At 35.0% G+C, this 17,638-nt stretch overlaps 1 pseudogene; it reads left to right on the top strand.

The window, feature by feature from the left end:
- Positions 1 to 352: 352 nt before the first annotated feature.
- Positions 353 to 17,577, top strand: LOC111625885 (annotated as a pseudogene).
- The last annotated feature ends 61 nt before the right edge of the window (positions 17,578 to 17,638 follow it).

Genomic DNA, 17,638 nt, shown 5'->3' with positions numbered 1-17,638 from the left:
TAAAAGGAAAAGTTAGAAGGGCTAAATTTATCGATCGGTATGATTATCAAACGTTTTATTACGTTTAAACGAGACCACGAACAGTACCTCGGTTAGTTCGCAAGTTCTTCGTTGTTTCGTTTTCGGAATTTCTATCTTCACTCGTCGTCCTTGATCTTCTCACCGACCCGGGACCGTCCGGCTCGCGATCCCGAAGATATAGTCGCGGCCCGAAGAGGCGGCGACGACCGCGGCCCGGAGGCCTCCGGGGGCGTGACGTCACGGCCGGAGGCAGAATGGACCAACCAGCGACGGGTCGGGTAGAGAAAAGCGCCGGCGCCTGGGGCCGTCCTCAGACCGCGACGGAGGACGCGGAGCCCCTTGGACGCCGCCTGCCGATGGATCGGGCCGACCGTAGGAGACAAGTCTTCCAATCCCGGCGCTGCTGCAGCACCCCGGCCATGGCCAGCCTGCCGGACTTCTCCGACAGGTACACTCAGGAGATCCAGGTGGGTCCCTCTCCACGCTCTACAATTACAAAACGGTCGGACGAAGTGTTCGGACTAACGATGCCAATCTTCCGCTCTATGGGTGGGAGATGCTACCGCCCCTCGTTAAAACCGGAAAAGCGCCTCGTTAAGTCGACCGACCGTCGATAACCGCCTCCCGATACAATTTACGAGGGGGGAGACACCGTCACCCGTTTCCGGACGGGGGTGTGACGTTCCGCCGCCCGGATTCCGGGGAACGAAGTGAACCTTTTCTTCTTCTTCTTTCAGAAAAAGATCGGACGTAGCCGCTTGGTCGAGGAGGAGGAAACTCGACAGGAAGACGAAACCGAGGAAATCCATCCCCGCACTGCCGTCGTCTTTTCCCTTAGGAACCAAGTAGGAGGATTGGTCCGGGCCCTCAGGGTCTTTCAGGTAGGGATCTTTCCATTTCCTTTTTCTCTCGCCTTCTTTTCTTTATATCCGTCTTTCCAATCGACTACCTGTTAGGAAAAGGATGTGGACGTGGTCCATATCGAGTCTCGGAAGTCTCGTAAGAGACCTTCCCAATACGAGATATTCGTAAATGTGGATTGTGAGAAAAATCAAATGAAAGACTTGGTCCATGCTCTGGAGCACGAAGTTGAGTGCATCTCGCTGGAGGAATACGAGACGGGCCGAGTGGACCTGACTCCAACTACACCTACCAGTCCCGGTCTACCCACAGGTGAGAGGCTTTCGGACCAGAAGAATTCTCTCTTACCTTTAAGAACGCTTTTTCGTTCCTTAAGGAAGGAGTTTGGGTCTTCTATCTACTTTTCTATCTCTCTTTTTTCTTTTCGTCGTCAGCCTTCGAAGGGATGCCCTGGTTTCCTCAGAAACTTTCCGATTTGGACAAGACGGCCAGCAGAGTACTGATGTATGGAGCCGAACTGGACGCCGACCACCCGGTATTTCTCGAAATTCTCTAACTTTTTTCTTGGCTTCTAATTCTCACACCAAAATATTTCTTTAGGGTTTTAAGGATGCAGTCTATAGAAAGAGGCGCAAGTATTTTACCGACTTGGCCATGCAATACAAACAGTAAGTGAATCTCCAATGGAAAAGTGAAGAAATATCCCAGATAAACTATTTAGTCTTTTTTTTTTTACAGCGGACAGCCAATTCCTCGAGTGCAATACTCCGAAGAAGAGATCAAGACTTGGTAAGTTTCGTTCCGAGATAGCCTAATTGCTTCGACAATACAGAACTGAGACTTCCTGTCTTCTTAGGGGTACTGTTTTCGGACAGCTGAAGAAGTTATATCCAAGTTACGCTTGCAAAGAATTCTTGGAAAACTTCGAACTGTTGATCAAGTTCTGCGGATACAGGTAGGTCGTTCTTTGTGGATTTGGTAGCGCACTTATGATAAAGGAAATTACGATACCGTCTTTTCATTTCGACAGAGAGGATAACATCCCTCAATTAGAAGATCTGAGTAACTTTCTCAAACGTAAGTATTCGTTTCGTTTTCGTTTCCACTTTTCTTCTAATCGTTAATAACAAATATTTTGCGGCAGAGAGGACGGGTTTCCGGTTGCGACCGGTGGCCGGTTATCTGTCGTCTCGAGATTTCTTGGCAGGATTGGCTTTCCGGGTCTTCCATTGCACCCAATATATTCGTCACGCTTCCGACCCCTTCTACACTCCAGAACCGTAAGTTTTTCGTTTCGGTGTTCGACTAATAGACGTCGTTCACTCAATTTTACTTTTTGTAGTGATTGTTGTCACGAGTTGCTAGGCCACGTGCCCATGTTGGCAGATCCCAGCTTTGCCCAGTTTTCACAAGAATTAGGACTCAGCTCCTTGGGAGCAGCCGACGACGAGATCGACAAACTGGCTACGGTGAGTGTGCCAGATAGAACCGAAACCATAGAGAAATATAGAACTTTCGATAACCTATTGTCGTTTCAGTGCTACTTCTTCACGGTGGAGTTCGGACTGTGTAAGCAAAATCAAGAGATGAGGGTCTTCGGAGCTGGTCTTCTTTCTTCGGTAGCAGAGTTGCAAGTAAGTTGTATTTTCTCACTTTATCTTTCAGTTTCCCGATAATCGAACACTCGGAATTCGTGGTTGTGGTCTTCCGCCTATCAAAAAACGACTGCTTAAATGATTTAAAGATTGAAAAAAAAAAAAAAAACACAGGCCGACTTTTATCTCTATACAAAACCAAGTAAGATTTAAACGATTTTCAGCTGACAACATTTTTTATATTTCATATCTTTTGGAAATTGTCCGTAAATTTATAAGTAGTCAGTCCAGAACGCTTATAAAAATCTACTTCCGATTTTACCACTCAATTATATGTCGAAATTTAGCGTAAATAGATTATATTGTTAACTTATAATGGTAGTGGTACATGTAACAACACTGTACTATTTTCATTTTAAATATAAATTCATACTAATTAAAAAATGTTTTCTACGCCGATTAATCTCAAGTACCGAGTGAATTTCTTAAAAAAACAGTTGAATATTGAGGAATTTTCTATGTTGAAGTTAAAATTCACACATCATTCGTTAAGGCAGAATATCGAATTTATTTAAGAAACCATCAAATAGATTTTTTACAAAAATGAAGTAATAATAATTTTGCCAATACTCTTTGTTGACAAAACGAAATTGATATTTATAAGTGTATAAAAATAAAATCCCGAATTAGCAACAAATTTAACTCTGATCCCTTTTTATTTCTACGGAAGAATAAGACGTGATCTGAAAACGTGAGTAAACACCGATCTCATCTTTTATTTATTCATATTACTGAGAATAATCGTAGACCTATACTTTAACAAGATTAATTACTACAAATAATCACTTTCTACTTTTCGATCAAATATAAATATGAAATGTTTTTGCTGACTTATACGATACCGGATGGACATCGGAAGATCTAAAACAAAACGGGTGAAGGGCTCCATTTATAAAGCTGCCATATAACAATCTACGTTTTCTGGCCCACCAGTGGCCAAGCAGTTCCGTTCCCTGAACATTGGGAATTCGGCCTTACCAGGACGGGCTGGCCACGTGGAGTTTTCGGGTTTCCTCCACGTCTGTAACGCCTGAATAGGGACCAGTTACCTTTAAAATACCTCCCGAAGGGTATTATTCCCCCGCTCTCACGTATAGCCAAGCAGTTAAAAGCTTCGGATTATCGGATGCTAACGCTATCGCTCTTTCGGAGTATCATAACGGGAAAGAATGCGCACTCCATATAAACCAATGAGATGGATGGATGTACGTTTTCTTCTCCAACTTTTCATCCACTATCATCGATAGATCTTTAACTCAAGTCAGATTAAATGAATATAAGTATTCACTAATATCAACATTATTCTTTACTTTTTTATTTAAGAAATCGTCTCATCTTTAACGCATTATCGAACCTATTCCTCTCTAACGTAACGCGGCTCTTTACTCTTGTCACTATCTATATTTAGGCTATATAAAAGTGAAAGATCTATATATAATAAGATTCCTACCCTTGATATAACGAGCAGACAGGTTAGAACAGAACGCTTTAAGAAAAGAGATTTTTTTTTCTCGTTTTACCTCTTTATAACGTCGAGTGATGAAGCCAGCGACTGGCGCAATTTCGAAAAAAAAGGAGTCGATTCGAAAATATGCAAACGAGTCCGTCCGGAAGACGAATGAATCTAGCGAAAGCGATAGTCGGTCGGCGGTCGTTAATCTTTTGCGGGAGAGAGATAACCCCGGAATAGCGATCGATGCGGGTTATCGCTTTCCTCAGGAGAGAAGGAGACCTTCATTTCTATTTTTCGTCACTTATCTTCTGTCGCGCGTTCCGTTGGCCGCCGGGCGACCGCTGGGAATGCCCCTCTGCATTATTATTCGAATGCCCTCCGGACGACGTTGCCCGGAGACTACTCCCACCGAAACGTTCGACGTATCTTCGTCGAACGGAGGTCTAAAAAATTAGAAAAGAGAGAGCGAAGTAACGCGCAATTACGGCGAATGATTTGCAGATTTCTGCTTCTGTAATAAAGAATACTCGAGTCGAATCGAATCGATCACTTTCCTACAAAAACACACTTTATCTTTCGAGTAATTATATTGCCAATTGTAAGGCCCTCGAGAACTTGTACGGGACACGGGGGTAGAGTAGGCACCCTAGCCATTTTTTAAGATTTTATTTTATAGGAAGATCCCCTCTCTCCTCTTGCGAACCCTGCCATTTGTACTTGTAGAAATAATTGTAGGAACAAACAAAGATTCTGAATTCGTGTAAAATAAATATCGGAGGTTGTTCGCATTTGTTTTACGCACTTAAAATCGAATAATAATTAGTACATTTCCTTTGTAGCAAATCGTGACTTGAAAAGTCACTAGTTTGGAAACGGGATGTGTCTATTTTACAAATTTCGGGGATATTGTAAGACATTTTATAAATACGATTCTATTTTATTCTATAAAATCGGAAGAAGTTGGAAACGTGCTCTTCGTTCAGTTATGCGCCGAAATGTCAGTTAGAGGTGAAACTAAATTTAATTTTATTAACCTTTAAGGATTAAATAAAGTTAAAGGAACGGAAAATAGTACAGATTGACAGAAAATGTGTGATTCTGACATCGCGCGAATTCCACGGCCGAGACAATGTTACCGATTCGCAGTTTAAACAATCCTTCGAAACGTGTAAAGAATTTTTCTGTACACTCTTTACTCATCTTTATCACATTAATATCTGGAGATTTGATAAATGATTATTGGTTAAATGACGACAAATTATCGAAGTTTTAAAACGATTTTACATCTCGTCTTTGAAAAAATATAAGCTCATATATTTCGAACTATTTTAGTAGTACAAATTTGATTTCGGAGTTATTTTTCGAATAATTTACGAAAGCAACATTGCACTTTAGAAAGACGAATTGGATTCACTTTCTTTTCGAAATAACAAGGTCATAGTTTAGAATTATAATTAGTACATGCTACAAGATTTAAAAACTGAAATTCCACTATTTCTAAATAACCGTCCAGTAAAGGTCATTGATAAAACAGATTTTCGTAAATAATGAGGTACAGTACTTCACCTCATCGCTCGTTGTACGCGCCGTAAGTTCATTCCTTTCGTTTATACTAAGATAATTCGCTAGCTAACTTCATAATAATTGTACTAATTATTATGAAGTTACTTATTATGAAGTTACTTTCCGAATCAGATTTAAATATTACATAAATAATCTATAAGTCTTCTTTTCTAATTAAGAATTGATATCGACTAAATATTTGTTAATTTTTTTTTAAATAAATTAATACAGATTTAATGGAAAATTAACTGAAAGATTATAAATTGATGCCAGTAAAATACTTCAGAAGCGGATCGATAACTACTGCTTTATAAAAAATATTTTATATCATTTAATTTTTAAAGTTTCTAGGATGCAATTAAATTACTGTCGCCTTCTAATTTTTGTTACTTTTTAATTAATGTAATAAATTTAAGTTTTCTGCTCAAGGAATTCTCGATTTTCTATTTTGCCCTTCCTCGAAAATGTTTTAGTATATTGATGCATTTGTTGTATGTATATCATATCAATTAATGTTATAGGATTGATTATTCGTCGAATTTTTTCGAAATAATTAAAGTTACAATTACCATCGAATATTACGAAAACAACTTTAAATATTGAGTTAGTATTTTCATATAATAATATAAAATCTTCCGATTAATTGTGCATTAAAGAATTCTTTTACCCGTTAAACGTAATACTGTAATTGAATTGATAAGGTTCGAATTGTAGTGATTACTCTTAAATATTTCGAATCGCATTCCTTCTCTGACTACATCCATATTGGTAGTCTTTACTTAAAACAAATCTTTCTAAAGTGGGTAAAATCCGTCCTTTTATATAGCCCGTTGATAGAAGCAACTCCGAAAATTGATTCATTTTTACTAAATTTTTACTTGTTAATCATTAAAGATATGAATTTCTTCTTTTTCAAAATTTAATTAATTAGTTCTAATAATTCTATTGTCTCAAAAGACTATTTTTGAGTAGTCATTTCTTTCCTTCAAACGACCCTACCAGTGGTCGAGTGTATTAAGCTACTGGTACTGTGGTCGCGAGTTCGCGCCTCGCCTATGGGCTGGGCGCGTGAAGTTTTCCCGATTACCTTCGCGTGCCTAACACCTAAATAGGGTCCAGTTTCCTATACAAGTGCTCCCTGAAGGCATCTTTCCCTTGACAGATCGCCCGTATGTATGACTTATGCCATCAAGCCGTTCATTCAGAGAAATATCCTTCTCAGAATGTCCAAATATAACTTTGAGATTTCTTCCAAAGTCAACTGCTTCCTGGAAAACGTTGACTATTTTTTAATTTTTTTTTTTCTTAAGAAATAACTCGTCTGTGGTAATATAGAAAGATTAAATGAAGGCTTATTTATTGTTTATTTTAATTTATATGAAGGCTTACATTTTAGAATTAGAAGCCGATGCAACCTGTAACAAAATTTTGTTTCCATATTATGGAGAAATTAATAATATTTGCAAATTATATCATATATGCAAATAGCAAATTAATTAATATCTTACATATAAAGAGATATTACGAGCATATAACAGGAATTCCCAGTAGGTTCGATCGACTTGAAAGGTCGAGATGTCTAGAGGTCAAATGAAGATCGATGAAAAAATTATATGCAGTAATAATATATAATATACTAGTCCCTTTATTAATGATGATAATGAGAATAGATATTTAATGGATTTTTGCGAAATTAAAATAATATAGCCTAATAATAAAATCAAATACTTTATGAGTTTTATTATCAAAGAAATATACAGCTAGAATTCTGAATGTTATCTTTGTATTATAATTTGACTGCAATTTAAAAACATTGTAGACCTACGAATTGCCACTGTCTTCCTTCCGTCCGTCTCTTTCCTTAAGCTCGAGAATGGAGTTAGATAGATAAAAAACGAGACCAGCTGTCAAAACCTTAGAGGCAGGAAGTCCCTATTAATTAACTATATGCAAACTTTCGATGCAAACCGGAAGTCGTGTTATTTCAGTTCAGGAATTTCCCTGAAAGCAGTTAGGTAGATGACCGGCACGACTCTTGTTATCAGGAAAAGTATGATGTACAGGGGCAAGACACTGCTAATTTGAAGGTGGAGAGCATATATTTTAAATTAAATTTAAAAATATGATTAAAAATTGTAGCCCGGCATTGTAACAATGCCACAATAAATAAGTGTTCGTTATTTTATACTTTTAATAAATAAATTAGCTATTATTAATTAACTGATTTTTAAAACTTATTTATCAAAATTAAAATCTCTATACTTTTTGGATTAAAGATCAACGAGAGAAAAATCCTTTTTCTTTCAGAAAATATGGAGAACTCCTGACCTGTAATATTTAATATTAATATAAAAATTATAATTAGCACAAAAATGAATGTTCGATGTTTATTCCTATAAATAAGTAATGGAGCGTAATGTTTCTTCGTTCCACCATGTAAGGGACAAGGTTAATTTATATTTAATACAAAGTCACCAGCAGCTTTAAATAGTAAAAAAGTTTAATAATAATTTTAAAAAACGTAGTAAAAGCAATTTTGCTTAAATTAATCGGCCTGTTTCAATCAATAACTTACGTTAAATGAACTTTATATTCTAACTTATACGCTAGTTTAGCCCAATGCGCTTTTATTTTATTCGTTATTATTAAAAATTTCTATTGTTTAAAGTTGCTGATGACTTTTTATCAACTTGTTTGTAGCAGCATACAAGTACAGTACAATACATGTATAATTTTGCTTATTTACTTATTCTTTTATTTTAAATACTTATGCATGCATTAATATTGATAAAAAGGATTCAATAAATACTTTTGTTATGTTAAAAAGCAATATAACTTTCTTTAATGTGTGCCAGGATAAAAACTTAATTCTCGTATTCCTTGTCACATAAATTCAAGTTTTTAATTTAAAAAATTCACACGAATGGTAATTTTTATATTAAATTATTTAAAATTGAAAACAAAGATTGTGTTGAAATTTATTTCAAATTGTTTGAGTCATATCTATACTATTAATATATTATATTTCTTACCGATTAAATGGTGATACTATTTAGCTTGCGCGTATCATCTAAAAGATTTAAATTAGAAAAATCTTTTTGCCGGAGTGTACAATAAACATCTCAGATCTATTTTTCAATTGAATAGCAATAAAATTTTCCGAGTACTCACAATACAGGTGTAAATAACTTTTTTGTAACTTGCATTGCACGTCGTTAAATTTTAAGAATCTACCAACTACACTTTCTTTCCAATGACTTTTTCTTCTACTAACTTGCTAGTTAGTACTTTGCTTTAATTTCTTTACACATTCTACCATTGTACAGAATAAATTTACCAGTCTTTGTAGATTATTAGCTTTCGAAAGACATCGGACCTCTGTACGCAAAACGCGACTGTAAATTTCGTTTTAATCGTAGAATTGCTCAAAATTATTCATTTTTTGCTGATTTACATTTTGTTAACTGGTTTTATACAAACTTTCAGAACGTCATTGAGTTCATCACCAAGATTTTTAGCAACTAAGTTATTCTTGTGTAGCTTGCAATGTGAGCGCAGGCTTTGCATAGCAACGGTATATGCATAGCATATGCAAAAATATGCAGTGTAGATGACTCGTGGCGCGCGCGATACCTTTTCAAAGGTATAATATTTTTTATTATACAGAGTGTTAAGAAATTAGACCGATAAAATGAAATGGATGGTAGAGGGAGTCAATATAAGCAATTTTAGTCTAATAAACTGGGGTCACTGCAGCCCCCTCACAAGATACAGGCTCCTAAAGTTTATTTACTATCCTAAATATTTACTATACTGCGTAGCATTTATGTAGCGTACCGTCTTTGCCAAAAGCCTACCGTCATTGCCATGTACAGTACAGTACGTATCTTGTGTCGTAGCGTAGCAGTTTTAAAACCATAGATAGATTTACCTCTTAATGGGAAATAGATCTATGACCTAACAAACTCGAAAGCTATTGCCCACATCATTGGGACGAAAGTCCAGACGTTTCATCGTCAAATTTGGCGATTGACTTATTTGACGTTAAATTTATCCAGCACAGAATTAATTTTGATAACGTTATTATCAATTTGACGTTAAACTTATCCAGCACGGAGATATTTTTGTAAACACGATAGTGTTTAGAATACTGTTCTAAACACTACTCCAGACATGGCTTTAGCAGTAGAGGAAAGGGTGGAAATAATATGGAACCCCCATCTTTGAGGGTTCCATATTATTTCTTTGAGGCTATGCATCCAGCTAAGTTACACGCTGTATGCAGGTTCAACTCAATCATTTTATTCAAAAATTAAACAAATTAAGTTATTATAAATCTGTCTCTACGTAATTTGAAATGGATAATTTGAACATCACAAGAATGAGCCGCATAAAGCAGCGCTTTTTTTTTTGGTTATTGTCATATAATGGAAAACGATAATACTTTTCGATGCATTAGTATTGCAGAACAAAAGATCTATCTTTCTTGCAGCAAATATGATTATCAGTTATGAACTAGGAGGTATAATAAAGGTCATCAGTCGTCACTTCTAAAAATATGTAAATAAGTTTAAGCAAATTGCAAAGAATATTTACACTCTTAACAATTTACAGAATTGTTGATTTAATTATTGGGTCTAATATGATGATTGTAATACTTTATTTAAATCCATTCATATTAGATTCTGTCATGTTAGTTATTATAAATTAATATGTTTTTTCATAATTTCTAAATGTTAATGTGAGAATACGGACGAGGGGACTGAGACCTCTAATCGTCGGAACGGCGAGATCCGCTCACAGCGTCAGTGGATGGCTTTTTTATCGAGTGGCGAGTACAGCTGACAGTATGGAACTTCCAATGTTTGAAAAATAATCTAATGCAGTAGTATCAGCTGGAGCCTGTTTATGTTGCCCTAAAGATTACAGAAAGGCTGGGAGTTGTTAGTTTTGTAATGGTGGTTGAGAAAAAAGTCTTTTTGTCTTTCGTCTATTTCCAAATGTTTGAAAGGTATAGAAAATCTCGTTTGCTTTTAATCGATCATGATTAACAGATAACTTCTACAACTAGACACTTCACCTATAGGTTGTCTAACATCTTCACGATTTAAACATTAGTCGTATTCGTTTTGCAGTAGGCTTCAGTGTTTTTCGAAATAATAATGTTTATAATATGAAATCCTATGGTGTTTGTAACATCGACCCGAGTTCATATTACGTAAAATGGCTTACAGTTAGCGGTAAGAAACGGTATCCGGATTCTTCATCTCTACAAAGGCAAACTTACAGAGACAATAGATTTATGTGATAGACAAAATAAATAAATAAATAAATCAAAATCAATCTCTGCCAAATTTTTAACATTATTTTACAGTCTAGTGAGAAAACAAACTATTATAACAAACTCATATTTTATATATTGAATATTTTGTGAGTTCGTTTAAATTTCCTGTACTTCAAAAAAGGATGGAGTCGATATTACCTAGTGATTCATGACTCAATTGTATTTTTTTCAATTATTTTTATATAAGCTTTCTTGTAAGTGGAAAACTGCGAATTCAAATTAGGAGTGGGTAGTCAATAAAGAAAAGAATGTATGGTATTCGTGCATCACAGGGCAGTAACTATCACCAAAAGTTTAGGCCCCGTATCTCGGAAGTGGAGCCCCATTTCACAGGACCAAAATGAAATGGGTGGTAGAAGAGGTGAAAACAACTTCCTCTATCATCTATTTCATTTTGTCGGTCTAATTTATTTTTCTTTTCTTACCTTGTTCTTTTTAAATAAATATAATAAAGAATAAATTTATTCATTGATCCTCAAACGCTTCTATTGCACTAAAGGTTCTATTGAATATATCCCATGGCGCGAATGAGGTTCGAGGAAAATTAAAGCAGCCCTAGGGAAATGTGTGGTAGTAGAAATAATGTTTTCAAAATAATAATAATAAATAGTCAAAAACTCTAAAAATGTTTATCATGTAGCAAAAAATTGGTGCATTTCCTAAATAATTTTTCAGATAAAAATTGTTTTTGGACATCAAAAAGTTCGTTAATTAGCGCCCCTTGCTAAATAAATAGGCCATTGGCAACGTCGATTTCAATTTCTATTAAATTAATCAACGTATTACATCGAGTTTATAATCTTATGTGTTATCCTATGTGCGAATACGTGCTTAAATTAAAGCTTTTCTTTTAATTTATAAGTTTTACGTTATAAGTATTAGTGTTGAGAGGCAAATTACACGGTAAGCCTATTTAATTATTTGTATGATTTTATACGAATTTTCAACTTAGTAGTAGTAATTATGAAATTCGTTCGTAAATTCTTTTATTTTGTGCGCAATAACTTTCGGAGGAATTGTGTGTGTGTACGGGGAAAATTTTGGGCCCTCAAAATATTCCGATTTATTGACTGTAGGAGGCCATTAAGTTGGAGCCCCTACTTTATATTATCACATTTAGAGTGGCTCTGCCCACCAGTGGTCGTGAGTTTGCCTGACCAACGGCTGGCCATCAGATTTTCTTCACGTGTCTGACACCTAAATAGGGGTACGTCTTTCCCTTGGCAGATCGTCCACGTGTTGTGTTGCCTTAAACCATCGATTCAATTCTGGGAACGGATTTAGAGTAGCTGTAGGGACCCTCCTAAGATTTTCTGTTGCTAACAGTTTTCATTATTTCTTTAAAATAATGTTTATATTTTAATATTTTTATCGCGTTACTTTTCAATGTTGTTTGTTTTAAATAATTACTAAACCAATAAACTTTCATCTGTCTTTTAGTTCGTTAGGCTGTGCAAATTAAAACTTGCCTCTTAAGATTTATTCCAGGATTGCCTTTGTTACATTCCGGCTGATTCTGACGCTTTTATAATGTTATTCAGAAATGCAATCGTTTCGGTTAGTGCCTGTATAAGAAATATATTTATTGCACACAAGGAAAGATTGATACATTGAAATGTATCATATTCTTCCATTTTTCGGGAGTCCGCTATTTGTTGGTCATTACACCAATGGAAACAAAAATATTTTGATGTTAGCAAACATAATGATTTTGCGGTCAGAAAATCTGCTGTATCCAGATTTATGTAATTTTTGGCAGACTTTTTTGACGAAATTGGCCATAATTTATCAGCCGTATTACCTATTTCGATGTGCACACTTTACGCTTAATTCAACGTAACGATTATAAATTATTCGTTCTCGTTCTCTGTGCACCGTTTTTATTTCCTCTTTTCTTAGAATCTCCATAATCTCATCGTTAAACACTAGGGCTAGATTAGTTTTTAAAATGCTGCACGTCCCTAATTTCACTAGGGCACCTTTTCCATGTTTTACTCTTATTTTATACCATGAAGCACAAACAAGGATTACAGAGAGAGTCTCGTCTTTCTTCGATTTCCAATTTTATATTAAATATATAATATATAATCTAATACTGCTGGACTACTGAGTGGACGAGTCGGGATCGAATCTCATTGGTTTCTGTCTGAAGCGGTATGTGCGGATCTGAAATTTAATTAGCCTCCTTTTCAATTGGCACTTGGAGGATGATCTTCGAAGAGAGAATAAAGTCGGCATCGGCATAGAATCTGATCATCCTTCCGTAGTCGGGCCCTACACTCTCTCGGATGCGCTGTTATTTCGTGCCTTAAAATCAATTGTGCTTAAATACAAGCAATTGCATCAATTAATAGATGAATTATAGTTTTTAATTCTGTTCAATGACTGCCAGAGTTCCCACTCTATTTCTTCGATGATTCCGAGGATCAAGTTCTTAGCTCATTGGCTTAAGGAAACTTTGACTGCTTTCTGATTAAAATAGTTTACAATTTTTATTCGGTAGTATTTATTGTAATCACAGATATCGTCATCAGAATTAATAATTGCATGTAAGTTAAGGATGATCGTAACCTCTTTGATCATACAGGTAATCTCCAGTAGTTGCTTTAAAAATTTAATTATTTTTCTATGGGAAAATCTCTATACAAAGATTCTCGAAAACTGGAGTACAGAGAACTAGTCTTATAAGTCAGAATTCTATTTAATTCTTCTATTGGCGTACAGTTCAGAAATTTAAAAATCGAATTCGTTAATTTTCTACGATTTTAATAGACGAAAGATTAAACGTTACTAATTGGCTCGTTAAAATATTTCAATTTTCTTGTTAAAATATAAAAATGTGAGATCCAAATTACACTTGAAGTTTCTTCCATGTTTGACTTTCTCCGCCCTGTGGCCATTAAGAATTTTTTCCTTATAGTTAGACCATTTGTTAAAAATAATATATAAATGGAGAAACGGGTTATTTTATTTGCAACGACAAAAATGAATGTTGACAATTTTCTTAGTTTATAAAAAAAAATTTAAGGACATATTAAATCACAAATATTGACCGTAAAAATATTTTAATGAAAACAAAATTTACAAATTTTAAAATATTTTTTAAACATTTATATTAGCCTACTCTTCGAATAGTATACCGTTGTTGCTTATCATAATAGATTTTCTACAAAAATAAAAAAAGCCTTTAAAGCGAATTCAAATCTAATCATTTTTATCACGTTCCTCCTCTATTAGTATTAACACACGATTCAAAAAATACTCGTAAATCATCTTTTAGTGTTATTAATGTAATAAGCAGTGCTATTAAGTTAGGTCCTCTCCGTGAATCGGGTAGAACAATTGAAAATAATGATCGGCCGTTCATTCTCTTCTATCGGATGTTCACTTTATAAATACAATACTTAATTTGATAAACATAAATTGAATTAAAAACGTGGTATCGTGCAAGATTTGCATTTTTTTCTTATTCTATGGTAAAAAGGGTTAGGATTTTTTTTTCTTTATAAAAGATTTAGGAATTAAATTTTATATACAAAGTTTTTTCATTTACATAGTGAAATTATACCTTTCTTGTATAATGAAATATTTTAAACGTTTCTACGTTTTTTATTCTTAATAATAAAGCAGATGTATTGTTTATTATTCTGACGTTTATCTTAAAAATCAAAATCGAATGTCTAGAAAAGTTAATTAATGCAAATATGCCAGCATTTCTAATTTATGTAAAAATAGCAAATGAATTTTCATTTATCGAGTTTCAAGCAGAAAGGATATTATTTATACGATATACTATAATTGCATTTATCAATAATTAAATTGTTATAAATTTAAAAAATTAATAATAAAATTGGGCTCTTGAATTCCTTATAAGACAATATAATTTTTATTTATTTGCGAGAATACTTAATCTCGAAACAGCATTTTACTTTTAGTTGAAATTCTGCAATTCGTTTCATCTTACGATAAAAGAATTCGTTTTGAGATAAGTTATGAAGCAAAATGTCAGATGCACTAGAAACATTGCCGAGAAACAAATCAATCTCACCTTTTGATTTAATTATAAAGTTTGGCATAAAAACTGTAAATAATATGTTAAGTAATTATAAAACCACTAAAGAATCTGCAGTACCTGAAAAATCCTTTAATGCTGGTTTAGTTATAGTGCAAGATGTGAAAACCCAAGATGTGAATATTGCAACACTAACGGGTCGCAACATTTCTCACATGACATTTATTTTTCAATTTAGGCTTCAATTTGAAAAGCTTTTAAATAACTATTGTAAATAAACATATACAAATTAGTTCACGTATTATTTTTCTAAGATCAAAATGCTCAGAGGAACGAATTGAGTGAAAAGGAAGTGCGAGAAACGTTTTCCTATCGTGATGATGATGATATTTTCTCTGAGAGGAAAATAGGAGGAAAGGTAGGAAGAACAAATGGAGCGGTACACAGTGTTAGTAAAAGGCAGTAATTATGGAAAAACACAACGAATTGGCCGGAAAAAGGTTTTAATACCACGTGATTCTCGGCGCATTTGTCGACTGGCAACTGGAAATAATTTGTCAACAAGGCAAAAAGCTATTGAAATCGGCGACAAAGTTTCCCACGTCACTGTCTGGAAAGAAGTATATCTGAATAGAAACGTGAAACACATGAAATTTAAAGAAACTAGCTGCGAGATTGCCTTAAATAAACCAGGTTACATTGGGCTCAAGAATTAGAAATCATGTCCTAGATATTTAAATGGGAAATTGTAGTGTTCTCTGAAGTGAAGAAGTTTAACTTGGATAGGTCAGACAATAAGTGTTACTGGATGAACTAAGGAAGAAACTCAAATCTTTAGACGTCAAATAGGGTGGTCGGTTGTGGTGTGGGATGCATTCTCTGCTGCTGTAAAATCCGATTTTGTAGGAGTTTATGGCAGGATGAATTCTTCAGAATATCATCGGTTATTGTAACCATTTAATTCTGTTTGGACCACTTATGGGGAGGCGACAATTAGATTTCCAGCAGACAACGCTCCTTTGTCATGCTCCGAGAGCTATGAAAACATGAAAAAGTTTGTTCTGTCCCGGCTTAAGTCGCCTCTCCTGGAACAAATTACCGACGTAAGGCGAGGTATACCTGTAACAATGAAGTTTCCATCGGTTATTAATGTGTTAGTATTATCACAGATAAAAATAAAAGCCTATTGTGGTTTTATAATTTCTTAACATGCCTTATAAATGAATCAATTCGTGCTACTTCGGTCAATTTAAAACGATTCTCATGGTTTCGGGTTTGTTTACCAATGAAAATATCTTACGATTTTCTAAAGCAGTTTCGTCATTCAGATTTTAAGTGAATTTATGTAAATCGCTCAAACCGACCAAACGCTTTTCTTCCCATATATTTCCCTCAATCTCAATATATTAAACAGCTGGAAAAAGCCCACTCTATCGTTCGACTCGCGCGTAAATTTTCTTACTCGTACAAACCGCAGAAATGGCATTGCTCTTATATTATTCTTGGAGAGGAAAACAATTCCGTCGGAGCAAATGCAACGAGAGAATAGAATGGGAGAAAAATCTTTACTCGGGAAACTTCATATCTACCTTTTATATAGAGAGATAAATTAAACAAATTCTTTTTTCCGTACAACATCAGGTTATTAGCTTGTTTACTAATTAAATGTTTATCTTAAATACGATGCTCTTTTCATTGCGTATTCAAGCTATAACTGAAATCTATGATAACCTGAAGTAAATTTCCCAAAAGGTTAAATAAGCCGAAACCTTTTTAAATACAAAATAATTTTTCTTAAAATTCTCATGTATATAAATGTAGTTTTTAAACTAAAATTATATTTATTGCCTTTAAATCTTAATTTAACAAAAAAAAAAATACTTAATGTTACCAAAGACGTGAAGAAAAAATGTAGTCTAGAGATGGCTAAATGTTAAATTCACAACTGGGAATAATGCTCCTCCCACTTCTTTAACATTTGATAATCAATGATTTTCTGGCTAGTCCTAAATTCTTCATCCAATTCGTACGGATAGATTATTCTTTCCGTTATTGACAATCGCGCATAAAAAGAAATACCGGGATATAACTTATACGTTAGAAACGACACAATCGTCACTTTTGACAATCGTTTTCGATTACATTCCGCTTCCGGAAAGACCCGAAAGTCACACGGTGCCAATTATTGTTCGTTCAAATAATTTTCAATCCTTTTTCTATTTTTCCTTAGCACTCGCTATCTCCCTCCGCTAAAATACTTCCGTTTGAGCCGGTCAGCACTTGCGAGCAAGAACCTCTGATCACGACCTTCCAGGAAGTCTACTTCTACACCGACAGCTTCGAAGAGGCCAAAGAAAAAATGAGGCGAGTATATTATTTGCCCTTCTCGCGCATTCCCGAGCCCTGTAAATAACTCGGATTCTTTACAGAGAATTTGCCTGCACCATCAAGCGGCCCTTCGGCATCCGATACAACCCTTACACGCAGACGGTGGAGATTCTCAGCAACACTAGTAAAATCGCTAATCTCGTCAGCGAGCTGAAGGGCGATCTCTGCATCGTAAGTACCGCCCTGAGGAAGATTAGAGAGAAGCGTTAAGACGACACAGTCTTTCGGGCATTTAGAGCATCCTTCCCTCTCCCTCTCCCTCTTTGTCTCGTAGAATAAAGTTTACCTGCAAACTCGTTTTCTTTTTATGGTTCCTTCACAATGTACAATTCATAAACAAG

The sequence above is a fragment of the Centruroides sculpturatus genome, unplaced genomic scaffold (assembly GCF_000671375.1).
Source record: "Centruroides sculpturatus isolate CEXI.00-Female unplaced genomic scaffold, Cexi_2.0 scaffold333, whole genome shotgun sequence".
Taxonomy (NCBI): Eukaryota; Metazoa; Arthropoda; class Arachnida; order Scorpiones; family Buthidae; genus Centruroides; species Centruroides sculpturatus.
This window is presented reverse-complemented; position numbering and strand designations above follow the sequence as displayed.